This window comes from Balaenoptera physalus (assembly GCF_965194825.1).
Source record: "Balaenoptera physalus genome assembly, chromosome: 14".
Classification (NCBI taxonomy): Eukaryota; Metazoa; Chordata; class Mammalia; order Artiodactyla; family Balaenopteridae; genus Balaenoptera; species Balaenoptera physalus.
Genome location: NC_138893.1, coordinates 99,845,573 through 99,863,455, shown reverse-complemented (window position 1 = coordinate 99,863,455; position 17,883 = coordinate 99,845,573).

The window sequence follows — 17,883 nt, the reverse complement described above, 5'->3', positions numbered from 1 at the left end:
CCAATCAACTTGTACTACTGCCGTCTATGTATCAATTTCATCAATATCATAAGATAAATGCCTATAGAATTGACTTAATCCATTTAAATAGGATAATGATTTTGAAAGGAAACATAATAGAAATATAACAACGAAACCTTTACCACTAAAGGCTGGGTCTGGAACACCCTAAATAAATGTTCCATTGTTAAAATATTGAAAGATGTAGTCAATAGAAATATCAACAAAAATGACAAATAATAAGGGTAGCAGAATGTTGAAATGTTCTATCTTTATCATTAAAGTGGCAGAAAATCATTTATTAGTAGGCACTGGGGGCAGAAGATGCCTGATTTTATATCTGTGTCATATTTGTGCAGTTGTTTCAACAAGTAACTTAAAGACAAAATGGAAAAACAAGGAGGTTTGTGCCTGAGATCATGTTGATGTGAAACCAGGGATGGCCACCTTGTGCCAGGTGAGTTAAGTTTACCTGGCAGGTAGACCGCAGAGCTCCTGGGAAGCAAGGGTTGGAATTTTTCTGCTGGGTGCCCCTTAGGTTCTGTGACTTGACTGACTGTGAGTCATGTTTCGGGAAAGACCTGATCACAGGAACAGGGTGGGAATAGAGTGATTTGGGGAGCAGCTAACAACATTCATCACAGCTCACGGCCTGAATGAATTTTAAAGAAACAGGAAAACAAATGCTTCTTATGGAATCAGAGAATGTGAGGGCTGGACAATCCCAGAAAATGAGGAACACCCATCCCATTTTCCAGATGACAAAACAGAGGTCCAGCAAGGTGAAATCCCTCACCCAAGTTGCACCCGTCTCTCCTCCCCACTACGTGGTTCATGAAAGCAGGACTCTTCCTGCCTTGATCACTGCTGAACCCCAAAAAGGGCCAGGCATCTAGCAGCTGCTCCAAAAATTTGGGTTGACTGTAGGAACAATGCTATTTCTTTCTTTCTCACTCTTATTCAGGATTGTGCCAAGAACTCGCCAGGTTGCAATGTAATTCGATAAATGTAAATATTAATTGAGTTTTGTTGTGATGAGGACTTAGGCTTTGAAGGTAACAGACTTGGTTCAGATCTTGGTTCTGCCACTCCATAGCTGTTTGGCTTTGGGAAAATTACTAAACCTCTCTGAGATTATTTCCTCCTTTGTAAAGTGGGGATAAATCTATCTGAGCCAGCAGAGCAGCTGCATGAGAGATGTGCACTAAATATTGGTCTTTCTCACTCTCCTACGCCATCTCTCTGTTCTTCCCAGAGAAGCTGTACAGAAGGATATAGTACTTTTGTTTAAAATAGTTAACTAATTAATTAATTAATTTGTTTTTGGCTGCGTTGTGTCTTCGTTGCTATGCGCAGGCTTTGCCTAGTTGCGGCAAGCGGGGGCTACTCTTAGTTGCGGTGCGCGGGCTTCTCATTGCGGTGGCTTCTCTTGCTAGCCTTAACCCCAATGCTAGCCTTGACCCTGGATCTCACAACATGAATTCCTCTTCCCATATCTTATCCACTAATTAATATAAATGTAGGCATATTATTTCTATTAGCCATATCACACCTAGCCATTTACTCCATCCTCAGATCTGGATGAACTTCACATTCAAAATACTCACTCACTGGAGCTCTAGGAGCAATAGCACAGACAATCATCTCACACGAAGTAATGTAGCAGTTATTCTATTCTCAGTCTTACTGATAAATGGATCATTTACACTTTCAACAGTAATTATTACACAAGAACACCTATGACTAATTTTCTCCTGACCCCTACCCAGAATTTGATTATCTCCTCAGTAGCCGAAATCCAACGAAGCCCCACTTGATTAAACGGAAGTAGCATGAAAACCTGTATATGTCTTCAATGTAGAAAATGTAGCAGGCCCATTCACCCCGTCCCTCCTAGAGAATATGTCAATTTCCCTATAATAAACATTTCCACAGCAATCTATTTTTAGGAGCATTCGACAATCCCTAGGTGCCAGAATTATATACAGCCCAAGTCATCATTAAACACATCTAACAATCTCCTTTCTATTAATTTGAGCCTCCTACCTACAATTTTGATATGATCAACGCATACATCTCTTATAAAAAGTATTTTACGACTAACATTAACCCTATGTATATGAGAGTTTTCACTACTTGTCATCATACCAGGCAACCCACCACAATTTTAAGAAATATGTCTGACAAAAGAGTTACTTTGATAGAGTAAATCACAGAGGTTTCAATGCTCTTATTCCTGGAATTGAATTCTTCCTAATAATTTTACATTCTCCATGCTACCTACCACATTACACCACATGCTATATAATAAAGTTCTCTAAGTAAGCTTCAGGCCCATACACCCAAAATATTTTTATATATCCTTCCTGTGCTAATAAACTCTCATTGTTTTTACCATCATTCTACTGACCATTTTCTCAGGAAATATAATTGTATAACAAGCTCACACTGGTTAATGGTATCCCCATTCTAATAAAAAACATGAACCCATAAGCTACAGAAGCATCCAACAAATATTTCCTAAAACAGTCCACCACATCAATACTACTTATAATGGCTATTATCATTAATCTAATATACTCTGGTCAAAGAGCACAATGAATAACAAGAATCTTTAATCCAGCAGCATCCACCCTCATGACAATCGCCCTTGTCACAAAAGTAGGACTTTCCCCATTTCACTTCTGAGTGCCTGAAGTCACACGAGGCATCCCATGAACAGCAGACCTGATGCTATCAACATGACAAAATTGCACCCCTATCAGTTTTATACCACATGTCACCTTCCATCAACCTAAATATACTATTAATCATAGTGATATTATAAATCATAGCTGGAGGCTGAGGCAGACTTCGCCATACTCACCTGGAAAATATTACACCCTCCTCATCAATTGCCCATATAGGATGAATAACAGCTATTATAATGTATATTCAGATTATAACAATCCTAAACATACTAATTTATATCATAACAACACTATCTTCTTCTTATTTATGCCCAGATCATGTACTACAAGAGTATCATTATCACACACATGAGATAAAACACCTCCCATCCCAATCATTTTCCTCACCATTATAGTATCATTAGGACATCGCCCATCACTATCAGGCTTTCTACCCAAATGAATAATTATCCAAGAGATAACAAAAACGACAACATCATTCTACCAACACTAATAGCCATCATAGCAGTCCTCAGCATATATTTCTACTTGCAGCTAACATACTCCACATCACTAACTATATTCCCTTCATTAAACAACACAAACACAAAGCAATTTGAACATACAAAGAAATAACCTTCCTATCATTACCAATCATAATACCCACACGGTTACTACACACAACACCCATTCTATCGGTGCTGGACTAGGAATTTAGGTTAGTTCAGACCAAGAGCTTTCAAAACCCTAAACAAGTGAAATTTACTTAATTCCTAAAAATAAGGATTGCAAGACTTTATTCTACATCAATTGAATGTAAAGCAAACACTGTATTGAAGCCAAATCTTTACGAGATTGATGAGTTTTAACCCCAGGAAACTTTAGTTAACAGGCAAATCCTCTAGTCAACTGACTTCAGTCTACTTCTCCTTCATTTGAGAAAGAAAAAAAGAAAAAAAAAAAAAAAAAGGCAGGATAATCACTGGCAGAATTGAAGCTGCTTCTCTGAAGTTACAATTCAATTTGTTGATTCACCACAGGGTTTGCCAGAAAGAGGGCTCAATCTCTGTCTTTAGATTTACAGTCTAATGCTAACTCAGTCATTTTACCTCTGTTCATACACTGCTGATTATTTTCAACAAATCACAAAGATATCGGCATTTTATATTTACTATTTGGTGCTTGAGCTGGAGTAGCAGGCAGCACCTTAATTATATTAATCCAGGCTGAGCTATGCTGACCTGGACCGCTACTTGGAGATGCCCAAATCTGTAAGGTTGTCATAACAGTCCCTGCACTTGTAATAATTTTCTTTATAGCTGTACCCGTTATGATTGCAGGCTTTGAAAACTGACTTGGGCCACTAATAACTCGGACACCTGAAGTAGCATTTCCCCCAATAAATCATATAAACTTTTGACTACTTCCCCCATCATTCTTACTCCTACTCATATCACCAATAGTAGAAGCTGGTTCTGGTACCAGTGGGACGGTGTATTCAGCTCTAGCCTGCAATCTGGCCCATGCAGGAGCCTCTGTCGACCTAACTGTTTTCTCCTTACATTTAGCAGGTGTCTCCTCAATTCTTGGTATTATTACTTTTATTACTATAGTCTTTAATACAAAACCAGCAGTCATATCCCAATACCAAACACCATTATTTGTTTAATCTTCCCCAATTATAGCCATATTACTATAATTACCAATCTCAGTCCAAGCAGCCAGAATTGCCATGCTGTTAAGAGATAGAAATCTTAACACTACTTTCTTTGACCCTGCAGGAGGAGACCGAATCCTATACCAACACCTCTTTTGATACTTTGCTCACCCCGAAGTCTGTATTCATGGCCTAACAGGGTTTGTTATAAACTCACATAGCATTACATACTATTTAGGACAAAAATTGCCTTTCAGCTATCTGGGAATAGTATGAGTCATGTCCACTGGTTTTTTAGGAGTTCTCTTGTGGGCCCATCATATGTTTACCATAGGGATAGCTGTGGACTCAGGAGCATACTTTGCATCAGCTACCGTAATTACTTCTATCCCTACAGGAGTAAAAGTATCTAGCTGATTAGCAACTCTTTATTTAATTTTTCTTTTTCTTTTCTTTTTTTTTTTTTTTTTTTGGCTGAGTTGGGTCTTGGTTGCTGCGCATGGGCTTTCTCTGGTTGCGGTGAGCGGCAGCTACTCTTCGTTGCGGTGTGCGGCCCTTTCATTGCAGTGGCTTCTCTTGTTGCAGAGCACGGCCTCTAGGCGCGTGGGCTTCAGTAGTTGTGGCTTGCGGGCTCTAGAGGGCAGGCTCAGTAGTTGTGGCACACGGGCTTTTTGCTCCGCGGCATGTGGAATCTTCCCAGACAAGGGCTCGAACCCGTGTTCCCTGCATTGGCAGACGAATTCTTAACCACTGCGTCACCAGGGAAGTCCCTGGTTAGCAACTGTTCACGGAGGTAATACTATATGACCTCCCACTATATTATGAGTTTTAGGCTTTAGTTTTTCTTTTTACAGTAGGTTGTTTGACAGGAATCATCTTAGTCAACTCATCCCCAGACATTGTCCTCCAGGATACATACTATGTAGTAGCACACTTCCATGACCTAATGTCCATGGGAGCAGTCTTCACTATTATAGGAGGCTTTCTACACTGATTCCCACTATTCTCAGGTTATACAGTTAACTCAGCATGAGCAAAAATTCACTTCACAAGTATATTTGTAGTAGTAAATATGACTTCCTGCAGCACTTTCGTGGCCTCTCAGGGATGTCACTACGTTAGTCTGAGTACCCTGAGGCACACACAACATGAAATATTTTGTCTTTAGGCTCATTCATCTCAGTAGCAGCAGTAATGCTAATAATCTTCATACTTTGAAAAGCATTTGTGTCTAAAGAAGAAGTCTTAGCAGTGGGAATTGCTACTCCTAACCTAGAATGGTTACACGGATGTCCTCCACCATATCCTACGTTTCAAGATCCTACCTATGTAAATGTAAAATAAGGAAGGACTCAAGTCCTTTTCAACCAGTTTCAAGCCAACACCATAACAATTATGTCTTCCTCAATAAATGAGATAAAAGTAAAAAGTGATGTAGCTTTGTCAAAGTTAAATGATAGGCTAAAATCCTGTATATGCCTAAGGCATATCAATGTCATCTAGGCTCTCAAGATACAACATCACCGATTATGGAAGAACTTTTACATTTTCTTCATCACACATTAATAGTGATTTTTAAAATAAGTTCTCTAGTCCTCTATATCATTTCACTAATATTGACATCTAAACTCATATGCATACAATAGATGCACAGGTAGAGAAAATGTGAACAATTTACTAGCTATTATTGTAATCTTAATTGCCCTATCATCATTGTGAATCCTTTACATGATACATGAAATCAATAACTCTTCCCAAACCATAAAAAACTATGGGTCAGTAACGATACTGAAGCTACAAATACACAGATTACGAAGATTTAAATGTTGACTCCTCTGTAATCCCCACATCAGAGCTAAAACCAGGAGAATAATGACTAATAGAAGTCAACAACCGAGTAGTTAGGGATAGTCATTGAATATTAGTTTCATCTGAAATTGTTGTACACTCCGGAGTTGTTCCTTCTCAGGCCTAAAAGAAGCTGCTATCCCAGGACGCCTAACTTAAAGAATCCTAATATCAACAGGACCAGGCCTATGTTGTGGACAAGAGAGCTCGTTTTCCTGAGTTCAAAGACAGGACAGAGGGATATGTCTGAGATATGGGGTGAATCTGCAGCCCATGGGGATGCACTCTCCAAGCTCCAGTATAGGAATGGGGCCTCTAGGGTCCCAGGCCACCCACCACGCCCTCTGGAGCAGGATCTGGGCAACATTCCCTGTCAGTGATGAGGCAGCCCTAGCACTTGTCACGGCCCGATGTCGTGTCCTATGTGGGCCCCATGCTCTTGGGACCACACCCCACACTCTGCAGGTCCATGCTACAGGGTCCTTCATGCCTCAGGATTAGAGACCACACAGCAAGCAGTTCCCTCCCCAACCAGCAGGAGGAGGGGAGGAGAGCAGGGGCACCAGGGGACTCTCACTCAGACAACAACACCCCAGCGGTGCCAGCGGGGACAGTGATGATGCAGATGAGGCACAGACCAAGAGATGGGACCAGAGGACCCAAAAGGCAGCTGGTCAGGTCCTGGCTCACCTGCACCCCGGACACCTTTGTCCCGCATACACTCCCTTCCTCGTACACCCTCTCCTTAAATGCAGATTCTTCAGATGCGAACAGGCAGAGCTTCAGACTGAAAGTCAGCTCTTCCAAAATGACCCGTCAGCAAACACTGCAGGATTCCACTCCAGTGGGTGCCCTGCAGTCGACAACTCAGGGACTGAAGTGGCTATCGGTGCCAGGGGCAGTGGGAGGGAATGGGCAATGAGACTTTCATGGTTGTGGAATTTTGGTTTTGCAGGACGAAAAGTTCTAGTGATGGTGGTGATGGCTCCACGAGAAAGTGAATCTATCTGATGCCTCAGAAACGTGCACTTAAAATGGTGATGATGGTAAAGGGTATGTGACGTGTGTTTTATTTCACTTAAAATAAATTCTTAAAATAATGTCTTGTTAATTGAGATTCCATTTCGACTCCCCTTCATCACAAATGTCGGAGGCCCAGACACAGTCCCCTACCTTAGGGGCCATCACGGTACCCTCACAGAGCACGTGGGAGACCATTCTTAGGGGGGGCTAGTCTGTGCTCACCTGACCTCTGTCCAGGGGGACCCAGGCAGTGGTGACCCCCATAGATTAGACATATGATATGCTATCGTATTAATACGATACCACCAATTGTTGTCACTCACCGGAACACAGAGCAGCAACCCACTCAAACATGCCTGACCTCATATGATTGTGACAAGATGAAGAGAAGAAAAGGAACCACAGGTTAATCAGGACAACACCCTTAATGCAGAGGTTGGAAATCTCAAAGGGGACAGGACACACTGCAGGCAAAGTGCGCATATGCGGTCTCCCCATCCATGTGATCCTGACCCATGCAGGTATGGTGAGACCCACACAGTCCCCGCACCCTATACCTGGGGCCACACATCCACACTCTCCAGGGTGACCCACCTCCCCAGACCCCTCCACCTGGGTCACATGTCCACAGTCCCAGGGTGACCTCACCTCCCCAGACCCTGCACCTGGGGTCACACGTCCCCTTGGTCAGGACACCATGGCTCTGCAGGGGGCTCCCCCAATGTGGAAACAAGCTGGGTCCCTGGGACCTCCTGGGATGGGAAAAAGTGTCAGGTGGGTCTCCTTTCCCCACACTTGTCCCAGAGGAGTCCTCCTCTTCTCACTTTGGTTCTGTGTGATTTTAACTGTTTGTACAGCTTTCATACTAAAGTTGAACACACGACCCTGGTGCTGGCATGCTCAGTCCTTTCTCGTCTCACTTACATGTTGAGAAAACTCACAGGACAGCAGGGCTGAAAGCCGAGGGGCAGCTCTGGACTCTGCTGAGTAGGGACGGTAGACTGGAGCGAGAGCTCAGCAGCAGCCTCAGCTGTCACCCATCGGCCTTTTGCCCGATCTGCGTGCCCTGCAATCAATTCAGCAGCTAAACCTGCTTCCCTATGCACCATGCACGTGCTGGTAAATTGGAATTATTGCCAGGTAGTCCTCCTGAGGATTCTCCATGAGCCCCAGGGAAGGTGAACCTTGCAGGGATTAAGACTAAGGCCCCGACCATAGCACTGACCCTTGGGAGGACCAGGTCACCACACTCAGAAGAGAGGCTGTTACGTAGACAAGCCCACCTCAGCTCCAGACCCCAGACATCTAAGCACTGACATTCAGATGCAGGCACGGAGCTTCCCAGTACTGAGGCCAGGCCGGGTCTCTACCCAGGTCCCCATAGTCCTAGCGTACACAGAACATGGTCAGGTCTAAATCTTCTTATTATAGACAACACATGGTCAGCTCTAAACATAATCAGTAGACAGGACATGCAGAGGTCTAAATCTACCATGTAGACACAACTTGATCATGTTTAAACTAGCTTAGGGCTGATCTCATAGGGGGTACAGATCACACACATGGGTCTCTCATCTTTGGACACCCACGTCAGGAAACTGAACAAAATCTTTGTCATTAAACATTTCAACAGGTAAAACAGAAATGTTCCCAATTTCTCTGGCCACCTGATGGTCAGGATCCACGGGCGAGCCACGAACTTCTTAGAGTGCAGCCCAGTCTGCTGCCAGGACAGACAAGAAGTGGCCTGATTCCAGCCTCCCAGGCTTCCAGAAGGAGGCGGCCACACTGCAAGCCAGGTCAGGAGAGTCCTGCATGGTCCGGGCCGGGAGATCCAGTCTGTCCATTCGGCTGGCCGATTCCGGGGGGGGCGCTCAGGGCCGCTGAGAGCCCTGCACTCAGGTCCTGCTTCCCTGCAGCGTGTGCGTGTGCATGTGCGTGTGCGTGTGTGTGTGTGTGTGTAGAGGGGGCGGTGGCTGACGGCTCCCATGGTTCCCAACCCGGGCACAGCGCTGTCTTCGAGGGGAGGCACGGGGAGAGGTAGGGGCACAGAAGCTGTTGGAGAGGAGAACCCACCGCGGAACTCTTTGCACACTGGCTCGCCCCACCCGGAGACCCGCCTGCCCATCGTGGGCCGCATGTCGCCCCCCAGTCCCGCAACCCCGAGGGCCGGGTGCCTGCTCTTTCAACAGCACAGGGTCTCACATGAAGGAGACCCAGTGGGGACTGTCAGCCCCCAACTCCTGATGCTGTGTTTGGGGAGAATGAACCCCCTTGACTGGGCGATGGGACCCTGTGAGGAAAGAGGTGGCGGCCCGATCCAAGTCGGGGCCTGGCTGAGATATGAGAAAACAGGAGCCAAGGGCAGGGCCTGGAGGCCAGGCCAACAGGAGGGGCACCCCCAGCCTTGGCCGGGCTCTCCAACGGTGACATTGTTGCTTTAGGGGACCTGGGACAGGTGACTGAATGTAATGGGAGTCTAAACTGGACCCTGAATGCGGCTTAAAGAAGGTGTGAAGGATGTTACTGAGACAGTGACAGCCATTGGAAGACAAACTCTGTGTCAGGATATCCTGCTCCATCCATTTAAATCCCTGAGATCTGTGACCTTTACGTGGCTACGCAGGATTGTTAAAGCAGCTGCGTGCGGATATATCTGGGGCACAATTCAGTCTGCAGCCAACTTGCAAGTGGTTCCAGCAAACACACAGGTGTGCGCACAGGCAGGCACAGCACACACACAAACATATGCACGTGCACAGCACAAATATATTCACACACTAGCATGTGAACACACATGCACCCATATGCCCATGCACACACTAATGTGTGCAAGTTCACATACCTATCCACATGCACAGCATATTTATGCAAACAGGCACATGCACACGCATAGCACACACACAGGGAATAAAGTGAATCCGTAAAGCATTAATTCCTGAACACAAGTGAAGCTGACATGTATTTTTCCCTTTTCTTAGCCTTGATGTTTTCCACAACAAAAAGTTTAAGAAAAAAGTTAATGGCAAATGACTTTTGATTCATAGGACTTTCTGATTTTATTCCACAAATATTATGACAGCAGAAATGAATGTAGATATTACATGTGTCCACTAATGGAAGAATGGAGAAGAAAAACACGGTCCATCAATACAAGGGAATGCTATTCAGCCTAAAAAGGAAGTCAATTCTGACACAGGATGCAGCAGGGATGAACCTTGAGGGCATTATGCTCAGTGATGTAAGCTAGACACAAAAAAACAAACAGTGCTTGATCCACTCATACAAGGCCCCTAGAGCAGTCGGAAATATAGAGACATAAAGTAGGATGTTGAGGGCCAGAGGCTGAGGGAGGGACAATGGGGAGTGAGTGTTTAATGGGGACTGTTTCAATTTTGCAAGATGAAAAAGTTCTGGAGGATGATGGTGGTCATGTTTGCACAACAGTGTGAATTACTTCCTGACCCTGAAATGTGCACTTAAAAATGGTTAAGATAGTACATTTTATGTTATGTGTACCAGACCACAATTTTTAAAACTTTTCCAAAAACAACAGGAAATAGTCCATGAATACCACAAGATGCACAACTTCACTAACAACAGAGGGATTAAAGCCATAAGAAAAATACTGTGCATACACCTACCAGAATGGCAGACATGAAAGACATAGTATCAAATATCAGCAGGATGTGGAGCAATGGAAAGCCTGGTACGCAACGGGGGGATGCAACCACTTCTGAAGCAATCGGGCCTCAGATAGCGAAGTCCATGCACAGAGACCCACAGTGCTCCTCCCAGTTGAACACAAACCCACCAGCCCTGCACCAGGACACACGGACATGGACTGGCAGCCACAGGAGCCAAACCTGAAGGAACCTGAAGGCCATCACAGACGGATGCAGAAATGAACCATGCACGCTCCTATGAAGGAATATTCCACAGCAATGGAGTACATTTTGTTTAAAGGTAGTAAAACTATAAAAATTATTTTTTAAAGAAAACTATCTTTACAAGATGAAAGAATCTATAATTCTGGCACCTAGGGATTGTCGAATGCTCCTAAAAATAGATTGCTGTGGAAACGTTTATTATAGGGAAATTGACATATTCTCTAGGAAGGACGCGGTGAATGGGCCTGCTACATTTTCTACATTGAAGACATGTACAGGTTTTGATTCTACTTCTGTTAAATCAAGTGGGGCTTCACTGGATTTCTGCTACTGCGGAGATAATCAAATTCTGGGTAGGGGTCAGGAGAAAATTAGTCATAGGTGTTCTTGTGTAATAATTACTGTTGAAAGTGTAAATGATCCATTTACCAGTAAGACTGAGAATAGAATAACTGCTACATTACTTCATATGAGATGATCCTCTGTACTATTGTTCCTGGAGCTCCAGTGAGTGAGTATTTCGAATGTGAAGTTCATCCAGATCTGAGGATGGAATAAATGGCTAGGTGTGATATGGCTAATAGAAATAATATGCCTACATTTATACTAATTAGTGGATAAGATATGGGAAGAGGAATTCATGTTGTGAGAGGCAGGGTTATGGCTAGCATTGGGGCAATAATATATAAATTGATGATGTTGATGGACATAGTGGTTCTTTAATAAGTAATTTGAATGCCTCAGCAATGGGTTGTAATCATCCATGGGGGCTGATGATTTTTGGCCCTTTCTGGATTTGTATATAGCCTAGGATTTTCCATTTGGTTAATATGAGGAATGCTATGGTGAATTAAATTGGGTAATTTGTGAAAGAATGTTGATTATAAACATATTCTTAAGAAGAGGACTTGAACCAGTGCAGAAAAAGTTTCAGTTTTACATAATTACCGGGCTCTGCCAGCGTAACGAACCCTGTTCTACAGTAGGGTATGTATAAATTAATTGAATGTAGATTATATCATCATTTAGTTTGAAGACATTTTGTAAAGGAAGCCGTATTGCTCTTGTCCTTTCATACTGGAAGAAATCTGCAATAGACAGAAACCAACCAGGATGACTCCAGTCTGAACTCAGATCACGTGAGACTTTAATCGTTGAACAAACAGACAATTAATAGCAGTTATACCGTTGAAATGTCGTGATCCAGCATCAAGGTCATAAACCATATTGCGCATATGAACTCCAGAATACAATTACACTGTTATCCCTAGTAAAACTAGTTCCATTGACCAGTGTTTTAGAAGAACAGGTGATAAAGCATTTTGACTAGCTGGCCTAAATTTTAATCACTCAGAAGTGGTTTTATTCTCCAAAAAATAAATGGCGCATTTGCTCAAGACACACCTGCTTCAGTAGTTGTGGCGTGCAGACTCAGTAGTTGTGGCCCAATGGCTTAGTTGTTCCGTGGCACGTGAGATTTTCCCGGACCGGGGATCGAACCGGGTCCCCTGCATTGGCAGGCGAATTCTTAATCACTGCATCACCAGGGAAGTCCCAGATTCGCTGTCTCCCTTTTAATATACCTTAAGCCCAAAGAATCCATGGAAAATTGTTAGAGAAAATAAGGCAATAAAATATTGTAAGGACTATAACAGAAGCATATAGTACACAGTTCATATAGACACATCCCAAGCAGTTACAAAGTATATTAAAAGGGAGGCTGCAATTTTAAAAGAATAAGAAAAATTATACCCACAAACTCCCAATCTTTCCTGAAACGTTGCAATCTGAAACCCTATTGTAGGAAGCAGAAGATTCCAGGAGATATTCTACAAATGAAGGACTCCAAACCCTGTGGTTGGATAAGGAATTCTGGAAGGAAGGTATCCTCACCCAAGGAGAGCAGGTTCCTATACTTCTCTAACATCACATCCCTGTACAATTCCCATTGATCTTGGTCCAGGCATTCTCACTCCTCTCGACAGAAATCTATGGCCACATCCTGGAATGTCAGCAGTCCCTGAAATTCAACGTACACATGCCATGTGGCCACGGGAAGAGTTCATAATATGACCCAAGAAGAAAACAGCAAGTTAAGAGAAGGTTTTAATTTAGAAGAGTCTCTTCAATTATCCACTAATATATATATATATATATATATAATTTTTTTTTTTACAAAGTAACTTTCTCTACCTTATTTCTAACTACAAGAAAAGAGTATGGCATGTGATCCACAAAACCAGTATAGAGACTATACTTGTCTGGAAAAGAAATGATAAAATGATGGTTTCAACACAGGCATATGCATTTTTGAGTGTTTTATTTATATCAAACTGGATAAAATGTGTGTATTTCTCATAGAGAAAAGACCTGTCGAGGTAGAAATGTACCTTTCAACTCTTCATGGGTACACGAGTACACTGGGGAGATTGTAAAAGTGCAGATTGTGATTCAGTAGGTCCGGTGGGCCTGAGTTCTATTTTTTTAACAAGCTCATTTTTAACTAGTGATGCCACAGTCTCTGATTCATTAACCACAACTGTGAATATCAGAGACATAATTAGAAAGGTAAAAATTCACATTTAATTTTGAACTTAAAGTGTTTTATGGATTTTACACCTTTAATAGAATAGTGAGCACAGCAGCAACAATCATTTGTGAGTAATTACTATAGACTGTGTATCTTTCTAATTTTTTTGTGTAGGATTCCAGGAAAAAGGCCTGGGCTGCGGCCACAATGGGCGTGGCCCCCGTGCCGGGCCGCCCCTCCAGGACCCCCGACGGGGCCCTGCGCTCCTGGCGGCTCCCTCCCCCGCCGCCCCGCTCCCTCCCGGAAGGCCTCGGGGCAGAGCGGTCCCACCCACTGCGCGCTGAACAGAGCCCGCGTTTCCTCAGAGCTGGAACTCCCGGCTCAGGCGGGGTCTCTTCCCTCCGCCTTCACGGAACTGCCCCGGAGCCCGAGGGGAGGGCGACCTCACTGAGGCTGCCGGCTCTGGAGGTGCCCCGGCGGCCGAAGCCATGACAGTCGCGGGGACGGCGGGCCGGGTAAGTGGACGCCGACCCTCCGCCTGGTCCGGTGCCCGGGCGGCAGCACAAGACCAGCTTCTGAGGGGCAGGGGTTCGCTGCCACCCGCCGCTGCTGTGCAGAAAGAGCGGCCTCCAGCGTCTGGTCCCCGGGAACTTCGGTCCGTCCTCTCGCCCCTGCCCTCGTCCTGGCTCGCGAGGCCTGGTGGGCGTGAGGAGGGGGTCGGCCTGAGCGTCCTGAGGGGAAACGGGGCAAGGGAGGCGCAGGGTCCGGCTGCAGCGTCAGCGCCCCTCTTCCCGACTGCGGGGAAAGCGGCTGAAAACTCCTCCCGAGGCGCGCAGGCCCCTTATTCAGCCGAGTCCCTCTGCGCTCCTTCCTCCCTGAGCTAAAGTACCGGGGGTAGGGGACAGGGCAGGGAACTGGCGCAGGTAATGGGGAACATCCAAAGGTGATTGTTAACTAAGGAAAACCAGCTCTCCCAAGGTGAGGAATGCGGCGCTTTTCTTTGCCTGGGCTCACTGAATTCCTTCCTTTGAGATGCACCTCAGCTCTCTGGGGCCTGCATTCTGTATTTGCATATCCTGAGTGCCTCAGGGCCCGCCGGCTCACATTGGAGGGCTGCAAGTGCTGAAGACTGTGACATCCTTTGTTTACTGATAGGGCAAGAACTATTCCATTTCTCACAGGCTTGAGGGGCAGACAGTGGAAAAAAGTCAGAGAATCTCACTCGGCCTGTACTTTGGTTTACATATAGATAATATTTATACTTAACTGTGCTAATAGAGGTTCTCAAGTCCAATCAACTTGTACTACTGCCGTCTATGTATCAATTTCATCAATATCATAAGATAAATGCCTATAGAATTGACTTAATCCATTTAAATAGGATAATGATTTTGAAAGGAAACATAATAGAAATATAACAACGAAACCTTTACCACTAAAGGCTGGGTCTGGAACACCCTAAATAAATGTTCCATTGTTAAAATATTGAAAGATGTAGTCAATAGAAATATCAACAAAAATGACAAATAATAAGGGTAGCAGAATGTTGAAATGTTCTATCTTTATCATTAAAGTGGCAGAAAATCATTTATTAGTAGGCACTGGGGGCAGAAGATGCCTGATTTTATATCTGTGTCATATTTGTGCAGTTGTTTCAACAAGTAACTTAAAGACAAAATGGAAAAACAAGGAGGTTTGTGCCTGAGATCATGTTGATGTGAAACCAGGGATGGCCACCTTGTGCCAGGTGAGTTAAGTTTACCTGGCAGGTAGACCGCAGAGCTCCTGGGAAGCAAGGGTTGGAATTTTTCTGCTGGGTGCCCCTTAGGTTCTGTGACTTGACTGACTGTGAGTCATGTTTCGGGAAAGACCTGATCACAGGAACAGGGTGGGAATAGAGTGATTTGGGGAGCAGCTAACAACATTCATCACAGCTCACGGCCTGAATGAATTTTAAAGAAACAGGAAAACAAATGCTTCTTATGGAATCAGAGAATGTGAGGGCTGGACAATCCCAGAAAATGAGGAACACCCATCCCATTTTCCAGATGACAAAACAGAGGTCCAGCAAGGTGAAATCCCTCACCCAAGTTGCACCCGTCTCTCCTCCCCACTACGTGGTTCATGAAAGCAGGACTCTTCCTGCCTTGATCACTGCTGAACCCTAAAAAGGGCCAGGCATCTAGCAGCTGCTCCAAAAATTTGGGTTGACTGTAGGAACAATGCTATTTCTTTCTTTCTCACTCTTATTCAGGATTGTGCCAAGAACTCGCCAGGTTGCAATGTAATTCGATAAATGTAAATATTAATTGAGTTTTGTTGTGATGAGGACTTAGGCTTTGAAGGTAACAGACTTGGTTCAGATCTTGGTTCTGCCACTCCATAGCTGTTTGGCTTTGGGAAAATTACTAAACCTCTCTGAGATTATTTCCTCCTTTGTAAAGTGGGGATAAGTCTATCTGAGCCAGCAGAGCAGCTGCATGAGAGATATGCCCTAACTATTGGTCTTTCTCACTCTCCTACGCCATCTCTCTGTTCTTCCCAGAGAAGCTGTACAGAAGGATATAGTACTTTTGTTTAAAATAGTTAACTAATTAATTAATTAATTTGTTTTTGGCTGCGTTGTGTCTTCGTTGCTATGCGCAGGCTTTGCCTAGTTGCGGCAAGCGGGGGCTACTCTTTGTTGCGGTGCGCGGGCTTCTCATTGCGGTGGCTTCTCTTGCTAGCCTTAACCCCAATGCTAGCCTTGACCCTGGATCTCACAACATGAATTCCTCTTCCCATATCTTATCCACTAATTAATATAAATGTAGGCATATTATTTCTATTAGCCATATCACACCTAGCCATTTACTCCATCCTCAGATCTGGATGAACTTCACATTCAAAATACTCACTCACTGGAGCTCTAGGAGCAATAGCACAGACAATCATCTCACATGAAGTAATGTAGCAGTTATTCTATTCTCAGTCTTACTGATAAATGGATCATTTACACTTTCAACAGTAATTATTACACAAGAACACCTATGACTAATTTTCTCCTGACCCCTACCCAGAATTTGATTATCTCCTCAGTAGCCGAAATCCAACGAAGCCCCACTTGATTAAACGGAAGTAGCATCAAAACCTGTATATGTCTTCAATGTAGAAAATGTAGCAGGCCCATTCACCCCGTCCCTCCTAGAGAATATGTCAATTTCCCTATAATAAACATTTCCACAGCAATCTATTTTTAGGAGCATTCGACAATCCCTAGGTGCCAGAATTATATACAGCCCAAGTCATCATTAAACACATCTAACAATCTCCTTTCTATTAATTTGAGCCTCCTACCTACAATTTTGATATGATCAACGCATACATCTCTTATAAAAAGTATTTTACGACTAACATTAACCCTATGTATATGAGAGTTTTCACTACTTGTCATCATACCAGGCAACCCACCACAATTTTAAGAAATATGTCTGACAAAAGAGTTACTTTGATAGAGTAAATCACAGAGGTTTCAATGCTCTTATTCCTGGAATTGAATTCTTCCTAATAATTTTACATTCTCCATGCTACCTACCACATTACACCACATGCTATATAATAAAGTTCTCTAAGTAAGCTTCAGGCCCATACCCCCAAAATATTTTTATATATCCTTCCTGTGCTAATAAACTCTCATTGTTTTTACCATCATTCTACTGACCATTTTCTCAGGAAATATAATTGTATAACAAGCTCACACTGGTTAATGGTATCCCCATTCTAATAAAAAACATGAACCCATAAGCTACAGAAGCATCCAACAAATATTTCCTAAAACAGTCCACCACATCAATACTACTTATAATGGCTATTATCATTAATCTAATATACTCTGGTCAAAGAGCACAATGAATAACAAGAATCTTTAATCCAGCAGCATCCACCCTCATGACAATCGCCCTTGTCACAAAAGTAGGACTTTCCCCATTTCACTTCTGAGTGCCTGAAGTCACACGAGGCATCCCATGAACAGCAGACCTGATGCTATCAACATGACAAAATTGCACCCCTATCAGTTTTATACCACATGTCACCTTCCATCAACCTAAATATACTATTAATCATAGTGATATTATAAATCATAGCTGGAGGCTGAGGCAGACTTCGCCATACTCACCTGGAAAATATTACACCCTCCTCATCAATTGCCCATATAGGATGAATAACAGCTATTATAATGTATATTCAGATTATAACAATCCTAAACATACTAATTTATATCATAAC